The sequence below is a fragment of the Cydia pomonella genome, chromosome 20 (assembly GCF_033807575.1).
Source record: "Cydia pomonella isolate Wapato2018A chromosome 20, ilCydPomo1, whole genome shotgun sequence".
Lineage (NCBI taxonomy): Eukaryota > Metazoa > Arthropoda > Insecta > Lepidoptera > Tortricidae > Cydia > Cydia pomonella.
This window is the reverse complement of record NC_084722.1, coordinates 4645909-4664795: the sequence shown is the minus strand read 5'-3', so window position 1 is coordinate 4664795 and position 18887 is coordinate 4645909.

Here is an 18887-nt window from a genome sequence, read left to right as displayed (position 1 = left end):
TGCGTTATCGCTAAAAGTTTCCCCTTCGTAGTAAAAAGACGTACATTCACAGTTCATCCCTCGGTTAACAATCTACTATACTTTAAGCTCCAGTTTAGCTTATTGTGACGGAAGAGTAACTACGGAACCCTACTTTGAGCATGGCCCGACATGCTCTTGGCCGGTTTATTTTGGTATTTATTGCACCTGCACATGTTGTGATACTTGTGATGGACTAAAACCCTTGAAGCCGGACATTATAAGTTTTTAGGCAAAAAATCGTGATAGGATAGGTCTTTAAAAATGATATTGAGGTTTCTAATATCATTTTTTTCTAAACTGAATAGTTTGCGCGAGAGACACTTCCAAAGTGAAAAAAAGTGTCTCCCCCCCCTGTAACTTCTAAAATAACAGAATGAAAAATCTAAAAAAAATATATGATATACATTACCATGCAAACTTCCACCGAAAATTGGTTTGAACGAGATCTAGTAAGTAGTGTTTTTTTAATAAGTCATAAAATTAAAAAAAAAAATTTTTTTCATCAAACCCATACGTGTGGGGTATCTATGAATAGGTCTTCACTTCCAAAGTGAAAAAAAGTGTGTCCCCCCCCTGTAACTTCTAAAATAACAGAATGAAAAATCTAAAAAAAATATATGATATACATTACCATGCAAACTTCCACCGAAAATTGGTTTGAACCAGATCTAGTAAGCAGTTTTTTTAATACGTCATAAATGGTACGGAACCCTTCATGGGCGAGTCCGACTCGCACTTGGCCGCTTTTTTTTCCCAATCCATAACTCCCGGGGGAACAATATAGACCTTTGTCTTTCAGTATACCTGCATTAAATAAGATCTTTTGTGAGGAAGTGTGATGAAAATTAATTAATTAATCACCCGCCTACGCCGTTGCCTTACATTGCTAAATAATTAATCAATTGATAAAAATCAGATAAAAATAGACAAACGAAATCTGTATATTATTATCGACTATCTATGAGTTCTAATAACTAATTATACATGCCGCAGGTTCCTTTTTAGGGTTCCGTAGCCTGATATCAATGCTTAAAGTAAGTATTATAAAGTAAGCTTAAAGTATAGTAGATTGTTAACCAAGGGATGAACTGTGGATGTACGTCTTTTTACTATGAAGAGTAAACTTTTTGTAATAACTCAAAAACAGCTAAACTGATCATGTCTGCTATAGTTTTCATTTAATGTATTTCTTAAGCTCTACTTCCACGTTTTTTTTTTCTTTTTTTTTTTTGGACCTATGGTTCAAAAGTTATAGGTATAGTTATAGGGGGAGGGACATATTTTTTCTTTCGGAGCGATTATCTCCGAATATATTCACTTTATCAAAAAATGTTTGTTGAAGATCCCTATTAGTATTGAAAGACCTTTCCAACGATACCCCACACTGTAGGGTTGAAGAAAAAAATAAATTTCACCCCCAATTTACGTGTAGGGGAGGTACCCTAAAAAAATTAAAGTTTTTGATTTTATTGCACGACTTTGTCGGCTTTATTGATGTATATATCCATGCTTTCAGCTTTTTAGCACTAACGACTACTGAGCAAAGCCTCGGACAGACAGACAGACAGACAGACGGACATGGCGAAACTTTAAGGGTTCCTAGTTGACTACGGAACCCTAAAAATCATAGAGAATGGAAACTATTTAGAAGTGGAAAAACGTTTTCTCTTTTTGTATGGAATATCACGTGGTATATCCCACTTAATCATAATGTCGCAAATTACAAGTTAGTATCTTCGGCCAATTAAATATAAAGAGGCCACGGCCAAAACCGCCTTTTCATACAAACGTTGTCCTAATTTTCCTCTCTGGATATTAACGATGTTAATAATATTTGGACACAGTTTGTTGTATATCAACCAGAGCTAATGTCCCTATGTTTGATTTATTTCAAATTTTTAGTTATTATAAAAGTTATAAAAAAAATCTCAAATCAAATTTGACAGGCATCATACGAAGGGTTAATTTAATTGCACAATCGGAATAGAACAAATTTCTAAATTTCTTGGTCAGTCCTGAAATTTGGTATGTATGTAAATAAAAGGCCCCTTATTCATGTCCACACCGAGCGATAAGACCGCCTGTTGCTACCTTTCTTTACATTGTAAATCTGTTTTTTAAATTTGTCTTCTTTGTGGTGCAATAAAGAATATTTACTTACTTACTTACTTACACCATTTGATATTCGGGGGCCTCGAGGAATCGCAGCCATCTTGGAAAATGTGTACCATCCTGGAGAAATTCGCGTATTACTCAAAATCTACGTTATCTAGGAAAATATGGTGTAAGACAACATTAAACTTATTAAATTCTACACGAAAAACGTCTGATATCTTTGCGAAAAAAGTACATATTGTTATAGAAAAGTACATATTGTTATAAATGAAGACTTGAACAATATAACAGTATGCCGGCCGGTATGATAACAGACGCGCTCAGTTTGTGATATTTGCAATTATAATGTCATTTACGAATTGGATGTATATGTGTATTGCATTGTATTTCTAATTATTAAATACTGCGGAATGGAGTATCGAGACAAACCATTGTGGTTTAACGATACTTTTTGATCAAATATTCTGTAATTGTGTTTTATCTGTAATAAATAACAATAAAAAAATCATATATATATAAAAAAACAACTTGGTCATCCTCAAATTCTTTAGTGCTAAATCCTAGCAAATCAAAAGTTATGATTTTCGGTTCCAAACACCAATTAAAAAAAATAAACAGCTATAAACCAAAAATGTTCATTTCAGGCGAAGAAATAGGTAAGTAGATCGTGTTTTTGAGTCGCGTAACTTAGGTGTTATAATGGACGAGTCTCTTCGTTTTGAAAGTCATATTGCAGATATTGCCAGAAACTCGTTTTATAGACTAAAAATTCTCTATAGAATCCGTGATATTCTTAGCGAAGACCTTAGAATCAAACTTTGTGATACGCTTATACTTTTAAGGTTTGATTATGCAGATGTAGTATATGGTCCACGCTTATTAGCACGGACTGATCGCATTATACAAAGAGTTCAAAACGCATGTGCGCGCTATTGTTTTAGAATTCCCCCTCGAGCGCATGTGAGTCCTTATTTAAATGCCTCAGGCATTCTCAAAATGGCTTACAGAAGAGAACTCCATCTATCTTCATTGTTGTTTGGTGTATTAAAGTTCTCAAAACCCGAGTACCTCTTTGAAAAGCTCACCTGGCGCTCAAACACTTCTATGAAGTATGGTCTTAGATCGGTCAGCAACAAATTGGTAGCTTCACATCATTGCACCTCTGCTTTTCGAGGTAGTTTTAAATACACAGCCACTAAGTGCTGGAATAATATCCCGCCACCATTACAGATTTTTAAGTCTTAACAGTTTTAAAACACGGCTTAAGCGACACCTTCTACATATTCAAAATGCACTACCTCTTGGCTGTAGAGCTATACCTTCTTATCTCTTATAATAGCCCAGCCAAACATAATTCATTAACTAATATATTCTTAATAAGTACAAAATAATTTACACTCAACTATATATCCTATCCTAACTTATATATACAAAAAAAATGCTTTATTATTATTTTTGACCGAAGCGTAGCGTAGGTCTACGTTTTGACTCGCGCAATCTGCTTTCGTATGTCCGGATGTTCTCCTCTACAGGTCGCAATTCTCAACCGATTCGCGTGAAATTTTGCGACCATATTCTATGATCAAATAGAATTTTTTTGTCGATCCAGTTTTTGGAATTTTTTCAAAATGGCGGAGCCATGGCACGTCGCGCCTAAACAAATAGCCGTATCGATATCATAAGAGTTTCCTCCTTGTGAGACATGGTTACAGAGTGATTTGCAAAAAATTCAGATATTTTAGAACGCTGGTTTAGGGGGTATTTAGATATTTAGGTTATACTCGAGAATAAGTAGCCTAATTTCACCGTGTTACGTATATCCATTCGTGGCTCAATTGGAATACACTAGCTATACGATCATGAGGTTCCGGTCTCAAATCCCGAACAATGAAATCTTTTTTGTTTTTTTTTTGCACTTTAATTTCCTGTTTTTTATTGACTAAGCTTTGTAACAGGGAGAGAGAAGAGGACCCTGGATCTATTCCCTGAATTGTAACATTTTGTATTTTTTTTTTATTTAAATTTCGTAATTGTTGATCAAGCGAGCACGAAGCGCGAGCAAAGCGTATTCGTTTCAGTTTTATTGTCTGAACTTTTTTTACAGCCGTTAAAGTTCAAGGAGACGGACAGTTGCGCAGGCGAAAACGGGTTCATGTTTAAAAAGTTTTTGCATTTAGATTAATTTATCAACTTTGGCTTTGCTATAGAGACGTAGTTGTAGATTGGAATATTGATATTAGGAATAGAAGTTTAAACGTAAATGTATGTTCTATTGCTTTAATAAATAAAAAATATATATCATAGCTAAAAGAGGGAAACGGTTTTCTAACATATTTCCTGCGTGCAGTCGCCGCAGAAAGTTTCGGTACGGTTCGTGGCATTCTTTTAGAAAATTTTGGTGCATAATATAGATTACTAAGAGCCAGCGATGCTTGCTATAATCTTGTCTACTAAAATTCAGGCCACAAATTTGCAGGAACACAGTGTTCCGAAGATTTATTACATATCTTCTGTTGATATTTTAGTCAAGGTATTCGATGTAGCAAAATGATGTTTTAGCGGATTAAATTGCCAAATCCTATAGAGATAATACAATACAGAGTGAAGCTCTGATGGCCCTTCTTCTGCCGACGAAGATGGAGGTGGTTCTACTTTTACCATTCAGGGGATGATCGACTAACTGTGGACGTTTGGAAACGGGAAAGGGAGTATTTTCTCTTTCCTTCCCATTTTGTAGGCGTTGGCAAAGAGAATTTGAAATGGAGGTGGACTGTCAAACAAAATTTTGTTGCTACAGTAAAATTGCTGCTATATCTTTCGACACATGATAAAAATTGTAGAACGCCATTTGACTTTCCTTTCCTTGATGATCTTTTTGATCCTTATTCGTTTACTAATATATGCTAAAATTGTTAACGACCTAAAAGTGGCGCCATCTAATAGATAAAAGGCCAAATGTTTGACAGCATCGTTTCGAGCGATGGCACCATAACGTTCCATGGCAGTAAATTTACTATCTACAAAGTTTTCTTAGTTAATTATTAGTGAAAAAACCTTTTCCGTGCAGGCTTTTTAAATTCTGATATACGAAAAAGTATCTATAAGAGCAATTAACATTATTTACAGGTCGCTATAAATGAAACAATACTGCTATACAAAATAGTATGAAAATAAATTGACCCATCAATAAATCTGCTTTGGAAATGTCTGTAAGGGCTCTTTATTCGTTTTATTTATTATTTATAAGTATGCTTAAAAAGATGGCGATCGTTTTTTTTTGTTTTAGGTAACTTTGCATTTTTTTATTTGTATGAGGATATTGCAAATCACAAAAAATCATAGCGACCACCTAATCATTCGCAATGAGTTCAAATTTGGCACATAGATTACTGTTTTATAAAGGGAGCCATGTGAAGATAAAATCCTTTCAACTTTTTTCTACATACAAAGTTGGACCATCCTATTCGATAATTATGTTTTTTTGTCAATTTAGTTTTTATAAATTCTTCTAAACAGCGGAGCCATAGGTACATTTATTCAGTTTTAAGGGCTCCTCTACACGATGGCCCAGCGTAGGCCAATCTAAGGGACGCAGCTTTGCGGTGAAATTAGATAGCAATATCACTTGCTCCCTCTAACGCAGTGGTTCCTAACCTTGTCAGTTCCTCCACCCCTATGACTAACTAGGTAACCCGATTTTACCCCTACTCCCAATAAATATCAATATTCTTTCTTACAGGTCTAATTTCTGTTATATTTAATTGAGCTTATTACCTCCGTAAAATACCAGATTTACTACTACGGGGGTAATTACCCTCAAGTTAGGAACCGCTGCTCTAACGCATAAATGCGCCCCTAGGACTTGCCTACGCGGGGCCATCGTGTAGAGGAGCCTTAAGCTATGCTCGCGAGGTCTACAGCTCACAGAGCTACTAGTATTAAAATACTCTAATATCATATTATACACAAACTAAAGCACATACAAAAACTACACAGTAGGTACACAAATAATTTTATAAATTGCACTCCGTTTCGTCACATATACACATACACACCCATCTAACTTTTTCTTCTCTTCCTTTTCCTAATGTTTTTGTTTTGAAATTTGTTTTCTTATGTTTTGTTTTTATTACTAGGGTCCGACTGAAAACCAGCGTTGCAGTACATTTACTGCAACTTTATGCTGAGTCGAGCCCCTTTTTAACATCACGCTGTTTATACGTCAGCCAACGCATCTTAGTATTAAATTGTTTTAGTAGTTTTAAGATTTTATGTTCAAATGTACCAATGCGATATTTGTGATGTTAAATAAAACTTTTCTATGCCTATGTCTATGTCTATGTCTATGTCTATGTCTACTTGCTGAAACTAGGTTTAGCGCTTATACACTTCCAGGGGATATTCTTTTAATAGGAAAATCGGAGGAATATTAATTACACTTTTGTGTATACATTTGTACATGATCTACCCCAATATCAACATTTTACTAGACTGTGACTTAACCAGAAAGTAAGGTTATGGGTTTAAGTACTGATGATTCAGTACATCCTGTAGCTTAGGATACTAGTCGGATTTTTAAATGACATATCGATAGATTCCTCTTGCCCTTCACGACCTGTTTACACTTGTTTTATTAATGAAAAATCAGTAGAGCCGCCTTGAGAAGACGCAAAATATTAAATCATTTTTTTTTTCTAACGCCTAAATTAATGAGCATATTTCAATACATCAGTAGATCCATAATTGGTACATGCAATAAATCATGCATAATTTTATGCCAGATTTAATTATCTTTCCATTCTTTCCAATGATGTACCTATAGGACTTTAATGAATTTAAGTTACACAGCAGTGAAATTACGCCTCATATTTATGCCTAAAATCGCATTTTGAAAATCCACTTAGGACACATACAGGCTGAATTTTTGACGTGATAATGTCTTATAAATAAATAAACACCGGTAGCATGAGCATGCACGAAAAAGTGTCACGTTGTGGACAAATGTCCATGGTAACGTTACGGCCACGTTGTGGACAGATCTCCATGGTAACTTGTATTATACAAAATAATGATAATTCTATTCAATTCATAAATAAAAGTATGCAATTTTTCATCAATGTTTTCTTATCACGTTGTCACGCAAAATTATTTTCCATAAACCGACAACCATTTATTTTCACCAACCATACTCTGTAGTGTATTTACAGGTCATACTGAACAACTATTATTATGGGACCAATGCAGAAATCGCGAAAAACATTTTGGCTGTTTCATACATTCCGGCTGATGTGATGACTCTGATTTATATATGCGTTCTTAATTTTAAGTCGCAAGGTAGGGACACCTTATTACAGTCAGACCAAGATAATTCTGCTGCCATTTTAATAGCACACACGTGCAAGTGTTATTTAGTCGTCATAATTCAATAGAAGTTTAACGTTTAAAATAACACTTGCACGTCTGTGCTATTAAAATCGCTGCAGAGTTATCTTGGTCTGAATCTATTACTATCCTAATATAAATCATAGATAATCAATTTATCGTCATATTTTTGGCGATGTTAACTATTCAGCGTGAGTAGGTATCCTATTCTTTGCTATTCAGTTATCATTTTATCTATTATCATACAGCGTATCATTTAGTATTACGCTAGTGCGTAATACTTTATCCTCATTGATATAATTAGAAGTTGTTATTCATTAAAATGTAGTGATGATTATCTATTAAGTAATGGCGTTATTAAAAAACACCTGATTTTAAGTTAACAAGCCATTGCTAATTGTGTTTCCGGTACGTCTACCACCAGTTTGACACTCGTGCGTATTCTCTAGCGCGGGCGTAACTTAGGTACTTTCTTTTACACGAAATTTTTGCTATAGTTACTTTAAAAACAACAAAACAAATTCATTTTATACTTAAAAGTAATTAAATGATAAACTGTATGTCAAATGGCGGCAAATGAAAACTTTTTTCAAGCATGTCACGCATCCGTAGCTTTTTTTTTAATTTAGAGACAAACTAGAGTCTGGGACTTATTTCCGTATCATTCGATACAAACTAACATGCGAAATTTGTCAAAATTGTATGTAATTGACATTTCATTTCGAACAAAAAGGCATCTCGTATTCTCGACTGATATTAGAATAGAGGTCAAATCGAATTGCTTTTTTTTAGAGATGTTCCCAATTTGAATTTATATTTATATTTATTTATTAAATACAATGTAAGTTTACAGTGTCAGACCAATTCACTTACATGCTAGGAAAACATAAATTATCAAGAATAATAAATTAATAAAGCTGAATCAAAGACATACAAAAATATAAAAATCATGCGCATAAAAATGTCAAAACTATAGTTTGTCAAAGGGCTATCTCATTTCAAACATAGACAGAGGGAGTCATACTATCTTTGTCTTACACTAGTACTAGCATCCAAAAGAAAAGGATGAGTATAGTTTTTATTGTTCTTATTTACTGACAAATTGGTTTGACCAACTATAATTAAAATTGTCATTTTACTTACACTCTAAGAAAACAAGTAATAAATTGAATGTCATAACCAAATCGATTTTGATGTAGTTATGAAGCAATTACAACATTATCACAGATAAGATTTTTTTTGTAACAAAACAGGTTATCGTAATGTTGGCCATTATTTACGGATTTTGAAGGCATCATAGCGGGTATATGATATGTGTGTAGATAGGAACATAAATATCCCAACAAAAACATTTTCATGTAAAATGTTGCCAAGACGAAACCATAAGGCTCGCACTGTAAAAAAGTTATCAGATCTCTTGTAGAGCCAAGCTTCTAACTCTACAAGCCCTAACTTCACAAACTCTCTAGCCTTATGGCTTGGTCTTGGCAACATTTTACGTGAAAATGTTTTTCTTGGGATATCACTTCTTTTTGTAAGCATGTCAATTTTCCATCCCCTAATTTAAAGGGATAGGGGTGATTTACCATAAAAAATCCTGAAATACGTATCTGGGGGTATCATTTATACAATCTCCTTTTTTTCTGATTCTCCATCGAAACTTCAACCCTTTTTCCCCCTAACGCCTTTTTCCGCCCCTTTTCACCATATCCTTTCGCATACCAAAAACTATCTACACACCAAATTTCAAATAAATCGTTTCAGCGGTTATTGATCCCTCAAACAATATTTCACCCCCTTAGAAGCAAAAAATTTCAAGTTTTTGTTTTTTTTGTTGTTTGTGGACCTAATACTATCCTACTGGCCAACGTCCGTAGATCTTGAGGTAACTCGGAACCGAACGAATGTGGCTTCGGGTGTTGTATGTCTCACCAAGGCACCCACAGATAAAAAACTTCCGTAGCAATAAAATCAGGTAAACAAACAGCGGCAGGCGGCAGTCGTGTTTCTCAAGACTAAGAGAAGAAGTAAGAGCTGCAACAATCGTGCGTGCTTTACTTAATTTCAGTTTGGAACTTAATTCAAGCCTCGTTTAGGTACAAGAACTAGTTACTTAACAATTTGACTTCTATTAGGTTTAAACATTAGCAGAAACTTAATACTATTCATATACAATACATATTCCTCCTGGTTATGGATGCTCTGACATCGAACATACAGGAGGAAGCACCCTGGTGTATGCTGTTTGCTGACGACATTGTTCTTGTCGGAGAAAATGCACTTGAGGTCCAGAGCAGACTGGGAAAATGGCAAGAAAAGCTGGAAAGTGTGGGACTGAAAATAAGCAGAACCAAAACGGAGCATATGTTCTGCGATTTCGGTGGTCTATCCAGTTTTTCCCATATTGCCTTAGACGGTGTATCCCTACCAGTCTGCTCCGATTTCCGGTACCTTGGGTCATTGATCCAAAGTGACGGAAACATCGACCGTGACGTGAAAAATAGAATAAATGCGGGATGGATGAAATGGCGACAGGTCTCTGGAACAACTTGCGATCCACGAATGCCCCTTAAACTTAAGGGGAAAATCTACAGGACGATCGTGAGACCTGTTGTAATGTATGGATCAGAATGCTGGGCGACGAAATTGACGGATGAAAGAAGAGTGCACGCAGCGGAAATGAGAATGTTGAGATGGATGTGTGGAGTGACGAGAAAGGATCGAATTAAGAATGAGTATATAAGGGGAAGTTTGAAAGTAGCACCGGTAGCGGAGAAGATAAGGAGTGGTAGGTTAGCGTGGTATGGGCATTTAGTGAGGAGGGATGAATGCCATATAGGAAAAAGAATGTTAGGAATGAATGTTGATGGACGGAGAGCGGATGGTAGACCCAAAAAACGATGGATGGATTGTGTGAAAGAGGATATGAGAAAGAAAGGAGTGAGTGCTGAGGTGACGAAAGATAGAGGAGAATGGAAGAGAAGAACATGTTGTGCCGACCCCACATAACGTGGGATAAGGGCAGGAGGAAGAAGATATACAATACATATACAATTATACAAATTTAACCTGCGTTAGACTTAGACGCAGCCCACATATAAATTTTTAACAGAAAATATAAGTATCAAGTCACGCATTCACTGCCAGGGGGCGTGGCCTAGGAACAAACTTGTATGACGGGGAACGCATATATGCGTCGGTGGCAGTGAATGCGTTAAATAAATAAAATCAAAGTTTTTTTATACCACGTCGGAGGCAAACAAGCATACGGGCTGCCTGATGCCAAGCAGTCACCGTAGCCCATGAACGCCTGCAACTCCAGAGGTGTTACATGCGCGTGATGCGCGTTGCGCTATTTGCAACAAAATTCCAAGACAATTCGCCAGAGAAAACAAAAGACGAGCACAAAGGGTACAGGTATTTAATTTTACCACCAGCCTATGCGCGTAGTGGCTGTACCATGCAGGTAAGCCATGTTACAACCTGAAGTTTGCTATAAAAGATTATTTACACTTAACGACTACATGATGCATGAGTGCATGACTCACTTTTTTCCATATCCTCAAATAATGAAGGATTTTATTTATCTGCCCACGTAATCCAAACAAATCCTTTTATCAAAATATCAATTAGACTGTCTCAGACTATCGCCCGGATCGTTTTCTTGATGTAATAATTTTGAATGGGCATTTTCCGCCAGTTATTCCATATCCTAAAATAAATCACATCCTTAACGCTTACCTACTTCCTTCTTCCTCGCGTTGTCCCGGCATATTGCCACCGCTCATGGGAGCCTGGGGTCCGCTTGACAACTAATCCCAAGATTTGGCGTAGGCACCAGTTTTTACGAAAGCGACTGCCATCTGACCTTCTAACCCAGAGGGTAAACTAGGCCTGGTTGGGATTAGTCCGGTTTCCTCACTATGTTTTCCTTCACCGAAAAGCGACTGGTAAATATCAAATGATATTTGGTACATAAGTTCCGAAAAACTCATTGGTACGAGCCGGGGTTTGAACCAGCGACCTCCGGATTGCAAGTCGCAAACTCTTACCGCTAGGCCACCAGACTTAACGGTTACCTACTGCATACGTAATTCAAACAAATCCTTTTATCAATGTATCTATTAGACGTGAGACTGTCTCTGATTATCGCCGTGATTGTTTTATTGATGTAATAGTTTTGAACAGGCATTTCAAGCTACGTTTAAAGAGCGTGATAGATACGTGCAACAACTGTAGGGCTAAGATGGTCGGCTCTTTTTCATTTGTCAGCATGCCTGTCACGTTCTAACAAGTATGTAAGTGCGAATGTGACGGGCATAGTGACAAGCGATAAAAATGGAACCATGCTGCCACTGCTGAAAACTGTCCATGTACACAAAACTACAGGCTTTGCTTCGACTCAAAATCTTAGTTAATAAAGGTGTTATTTGGATCTCAAGATTCGAATCAGGACTATAACCGCGAAAAAAGAAGTTCGTCAATTGCGGGCATTTTCCTCTATCACTCTAAGTACGTGTTAGTGAGAGTAAAAGAGAAAGATCCCCGCAATTTGCGAATTTCGGTTTTCGCGGTAGGCCCCCAGTTCTCGATATCCGATTTAACTAAAATACCTATATATAGACTGTTAACCAAGGGATGAAAGGCATTGAGGGCACACGCACGCTCGAACGCAGTGAGAGCGCCAATAGTCCAAGACTTAATGGTTCCTTTCACCCGAGTTAACCTTCTGAACGCTAAGAACACCTAAAGTCGTCGTGTCCACAGCGCGAAGAAGAACTATAGGTGTTATGGCAGACGAAGGTCACTACTCTACTTTTCATTTCGAGTACGAGAAAAGTAAAATACATGTGCATTAAAAAAACACGGCACAGTGTAAACTTCAGTAGTATATCTTGAGGGTCATCATCATCATATCAGCCTTTTATCGCCCACTGCCTCTCTTCTAGTACGCCACTTATCCCGGTCCTGAGCCAATCTCATCCAGAAGTGACCCGCAGTCTTCCGAATGTCGTCTACCCAACGAGCCAACGGACGAACGGAACGGTCTTGAGGGTATTTTCAATTAACAATCTAGGGAAATTATGGAATGGGGAGTTAATTATCATAATGGAAAGACCATTTAAAACCAAAATATAAAATTTAAATTGCTTATCGTAAACAAAAAGAGAAAAAACGTACTTCGAAAATACAGTGCTCTAGAGCAGGAACGTATCATTTTCTGCACACTTTTTAGAACAACAACGACCAACTTTCAGAGTATGAGAAATGAAAAGGTATTTACATACCTAACCTTTGTAAACGTAAATAATGCAATGCTACGGTACTATCGATCTGGTCTGATGGTGAAGACCGAAAGGTGGCAACAATATGAACTCCATAAGTGAGAGTGAGCGCAAAGCCAGGAAACTAAAAAGGAACAAAGGATTAGGCGCGCCGAACGCAACTTGCAACGGATGATTCCGCGATCACGCAGGTTTTGACGTTTTTCGTTAATATCTCTGAAAGTATACTTCTGTTCTGTTTAAAATTATGCTAGTCAAATCTAGCGGCAATTGCTCTGCAGGGATTGCAGCGTAAGTAGTAGTAGTTTTATAGGTATTGGTGAAGTACCTACCTAATAAAAATACCTATTTTGATTACTTCGCCAATACCTATAAAAATTGTTGTGTATTGCCCACGTAGGACACTTGCATCTAGATATCAACGGCTTGTATCTTCCGCGCCGCTTCGCGTTCGCAAAACGATCGCCCAAGTAGGACACTTCCATAAGCAATCACGCGTTCACGTCTAGTTCCCCTACGTAGGTAACCGCGTAAGCCTAGTGGGGCTTGACGAAATGGCTACGTGATGAGATTTTTTGGTTTTCCTGCATTGCATTGTGCCCCCTATGTACGATAAGAAATGTTTTTTTTTTATCGGACATGATGGTGGCGTGATAATGATTATGTATCTATTAATCGCGCGGTCTTAAATGTTTGATTTTTATACGTAAGTAGATAAAGTCATCCATCATTAACCTGCTGCATACGCACGGCTTTTATCAGGCCTTGATAATCATTGATACTGTCATACCTAAATGGGTTTCAGGATATTACGAGTACTTCGATCCTCTTTCAGAACACCTCTTCTTTTTCTTTCTTGTTCATCCTATTTCTAAATATTTTCGTTCGTTATATCCTGCTACCCTCGGGTTATCTAAAAGAACTCGCTTACAGCGATAAGTCCGCCTTTGTTTACATTGTAGATAAATCTATTTCGATTTTTTTTTCTTGTGTGGTGCAACAATAGTTATTTGTTTTACAAGGGGGCACCGTTGTTGTTTAATCAGTTAAAATGTGTACATTTTTTTATCGCTGACTGTACTTTTCTTTCCACAGGCAGCTAATACTCGTCGGGACAATTCTAACAACTTTAAAAACAATTATGTCGCGTTGTTCCATCACAGAGTTCCCATGGCCAATTCCTGTCTCCATCATTAGATCAGCTCCATGTCATTTTAATATTGCATTGTCATCCGATTTACATATATATGCAAAATTTTAGCTCAATATAAATTCGGGAAGTGGGTCAAATTTAGCATCCAAGATTTGACCCACACTCAGCGACTGCAGCACAGTCCATATTTATCACTTGTTACTATGCCTGTCACTTTCGCACTTACATACTGGTTAGAACGTGACAGGCATGGTGACAGGCTATAAAAATGCGACCGTGCTTAGCCCGCTGCGCAAATTAAATAAAGGCTTGAATACAGAAAATAATCTCATAAGAAGTAAACAAATATTACATTTAGAAACCTTAGGAAAATTAAAATAAGCGTACGGAAGTAACTGATAAGAACTAAGTATCCATATTAAAGCCTCTTTATCCAAGGCATTTGGTACTGCTACTTTTGCTAGAGCATATTAAAAGAAATAATACTTTATTTTAAGCCTGACCAGTGATATATGATTACGCGCCATATTGCGGAATTTTACTAGAACTAAATTTTGCATACTAAACTGAACTGTCAACCTATACATGAGAATACAGCGCCCTCTTGACAATGATCATATCATATATTTCTGGTCGGGCTTTAACACTTTTTGAAGTCGGTAACTCTATTTTTACAATCAAATGTTATAAATAATCAAGGGCAAATACCATGAAAAATTTGATATTGTCTATGAGATAACATTTTATTTAAATTTGTCGCTTTTTACTACTGACGGAAATAAACTATCATTAACCTTTTCGACGCCATGTCAAACACAAAATCCGTATGGAGGGTAGAGGGATGGAGAACAATCTATGTGTATGAAAAGTGTACATCAATCATCCCGAAGAAATTTTTAACTGATAAAATAATGATATCACTGACTGCGCTCTTCACTCCGTCAATAACATCTAAGTTCATGTCATGTCCTTGTGCTACCCTAGCGCCACCGGACAGATTTTGAACTATTATTTACAGCTGCCAGCTGGACAGTTTAGCAACAGTCATCCCATAAGAGATTATTCTCCTTTCCTCTACCCTCCATACACAAAAGCTGTCACTCGAACGCCACGTCACCGAAGTGTCAAAACCGAAATTGAACTCTATGTATATGCGCGTAGGTCTATGTTGCTCTGTGGTCTGTAACATATTAATCCATCTTCGGCGTTGGACCTACGGTGCGGATATATCCGTCATTGGCGTCAAAGAGGTTTTCATATATTTTCAGTTGTATATATCTTTACCCTGCATACCCTGTACCTAAATGTACGGTCACGTCCATAAATATAAATACGGACGACAAAGTGCCAAAAATATGTATACACCTTAATATTATAGGCAATAAGGTCATGAATACATATTTTTGGGACTTTGTTCGTACCAATATTTCCAGACGTGACTACCAGTCCACGCATCCTTGGCAGCCAACTCTTCGCCCGCGTCAATACACTCCACCGCTGGACATGCTACTACGTCCAAAGGGGTGTTTACTAATAAATGTGACCGTCCATAAGAAAAGGGTCCCTATGGCAGTTTCTAGTTACGGAGATATTGACGTTTTTGTAACATGCTTCAAAATTATCGTTTTTATGTTGTATCCAAAATAGTAAAATATATCTACTCTCTAATCAAAGGCAGATTTTCCACGACCTGGAAGTCAAATTAAATAAACTATAACTTAATTTCAAAGAATAACACCTTGAGATACATAATCAATCATCATCTAGGTATGTAACTTCCAGTGGGAACATGCTTAAAATTAGTTTCAAACTTCTTTTAACGATTTGTCAAAAGTGCAATTTTAACATGTGTACGTTTTAGGTTTTTTTAAACAAAAAATATGGGTTTTAGGGTCATGATTCTTTTTGTATTAAATAGCGCATTTAACGTAGATTTAGGATCTACGTTACATTTGTGGCCGTTAGGCGTGAACGGCCACAAATAGTCGAGTTTTGCATTAAACATGCCCGAGAACTCAAGGAATTTAATTTCAGTACGATTTCGTACCTTGTCAAAGTGACAATAGTAGGTATGAGGTCCCTAGCGACTTTCATGTTAAGTGTCACTGTGACAAGGTTAAATGGTACTGAACCTTACTGAAATTAAATTATTTGACTGTACCGTGAATTGCACACAATATGTTTTACAGTACCTATATACCTACTTCCCTGCACTATATAGTGCGGGAATGAGCACTTTCCGTGCCGATAATTTAAAGGTTCAGGCCGCGTAGCCAACGTGCATATCATTCACGCTCCGTGGCGAACAAAACGCAACTGTCACAGTCGCACTAATACGGAAGAGTGATAGAGAGAGATAGCTACGATACGCTACGGAGCGTGAACGATTGTAACGTTGGCTACGCGGCCAGTTATGTACCTACTGTAAAACGTTGTACGATATACGTGCGAATGGGTAATTCGCAACTTGTGTTGTGTCATTTATCGCCGCTATTTGCGATTTTCCTACTTTCCGCCCTTGTATCGTAAATAACTATTCTACGACAGCCGTAACCACTGGACTTTTATGGGAACAAATTGCCTCTTACTTTTTGGGCCAAATGCTTCGGCAGTTCCTGCACTATTTTAGTCTGTATATTACGTCTCTTATGTGCGAAGCCAACACGTAGATAGATGGATAGATAGATAAAATCTTTATTCAACCACAACTTACATGCTTTGTGACACAAACAAATAACAAGAGAAAAAGAAAATTGACAAGAGACAAAGAAAAAGTAACATACAATTTGACACTAATATCAATAACAATGTATTACGTGTCTTATTTTTAGATTAATAGAGATATTAGTAGAGGGTCATGTGTTGTGGTAAAGAATAGGCGCTGACTCAGCATAAATGTTGCGGAAACCACAGCGCTGATCTTCCGTCAGAACCTTAAAACCTACACTAATAAACGACCAGTGCAGCGCTAGTCAATGTACTTATATGTATAAATATATACTTATGCATATATATTTATACATATAAGTACAATGACTAGCGTAGATGCCCTTATGACATTTTAATGAAATGTAAGGGGTACATCGAGCGGATGCTGCCCTTGCCCGTGTCAAGGGACGCACGCTCAACCAGCACCTGCCAGGGTGCAAGGACTATTGCGAGTTGATGGAATCTAAAATTTAGGCTATATGGTGAAAGCGATGGACTAAATACTGGGCTATAGGATTTAAAACCGGACGCCTGCCTAATAAAATGGTACACAATTTTATCTGAACGGCTTTCTGGATAACTGTTAAATTGTAAACTTTATTGTACCCTACAGTTAGTTTCAAAATTTAGCAGGAAGTTACAAAGTAGCTAAAGTAAATAAATGGGTAAACATAATATGGATGTACAAAATAAAATCACCTGGTTCGCAATAAATTTTATTCTCTGACGTTGCATGCGGGTTAGCCCTGACTGCTGTCAAATATTTTATTGCATTCGATGTTCGCAATTCGTCTCTGTTGTTAATTTATTTTTTATTATCTACTTAAAAGAAGGATTCGGAAGCATCAAGCAGAAGCATGAAACTTGGCATGCATATAGATTTTAGGTTTATAAGAATAAATTGAAGTAGAAATAGAAACACGCCGAGAAGTTATTGTTTCCCTCCCTCCCTCCCACTTTAATACAACCATTTTTAGTTGACCATGAAAACTGGGATAGTTATAATAAAAATGTCTAGGAGAAGTATATTCTCCATAAAATTCTCTACAATATTTTATTTTGAAGTATTATAGTATTTACGTCCGACGTTTGTTTATTATTTTTTTCAATGTTAATATCTACAGAGGAAAATGGGGACTACGTTTATGGAAAGGCAGTTTCGAGGCGGTCGTCCATTTTACGGGACAAATGCAGGTCCCTAGCCCTCAGTCAACGCACAGATGGTGTTTATGTTTGATATTTGTTATACTACGACGGTGGCAAACAAGCTTACGGCCCGCCTGATGGTAAGCAGTCACCGTAGCCTATGGACGCCTGCAACTCTAGAGGTGTTACACGACCGTTGCCGACCCTTTAAAATCTGTACACTCCTTTTTTGAAGTACCTCATATCATACCGTAGACTCTCGGGAAAACCTCGGCAGGGAGCTCATTCCACAGCCGGAACGTCCGCGGGAGGAAGTGAACGATATCGTGTTATTAATTTATTAAAACGCGGTCGGGCTAGCTAGTATAGGTAAGTACTAGAATGTATAACTAGTTTGCATACCTTTGAACTCATTTACTCTTCGGTCACAACAATGATAGGATAGGTACTTAATAATAGTGATAGTATTGATGGAGACAGTGGATATACTTATGCAGATACAAGAATAATGCCCTTTAGTGATGGATTTCATGCACGATTTCACGTGAAAGTCTTATTTAGGTACGCAGTTTTCATGGGTAAAGATGCGTTTACACTGATAAAAATTATAGACCAGTTATGGGAGCAAGGTTCCATTTTTATAACCTGTCACTTTCGCACTTACAAACTTGTTAGAATGTGACAGCAATAGCAACAGGCGATAAAAAGCCGCCGCAGTTATGAATTATGAACATATGAACAATAAACCGCGCCTGCCGCTGCCGCTAATGCCTTGTAATCGGTAGAAAAGACACCCCTACAGAGACCAGAGGGCGTACCGCGAACACCGAAGTTTCCATTGCAGGCATCTTTCTCTGTCACTCTATTTACGCCTTAACTGGAGTAAAAGGGAAAGATGCCTGCAATTTACGAACTTTGGTGTTCGCGGTAGGCCCTCAGACCTATTCCACCATAACAACCGTAAGTGACATTGGAAAATTAGTTTGAGATGGAGTTTGCATTTGCAACTGTCAAAAGTATTCATAGATGGCGTCAGCATATGTTTTACCTGTACCTAGTTTTTTTCTATGAGAATT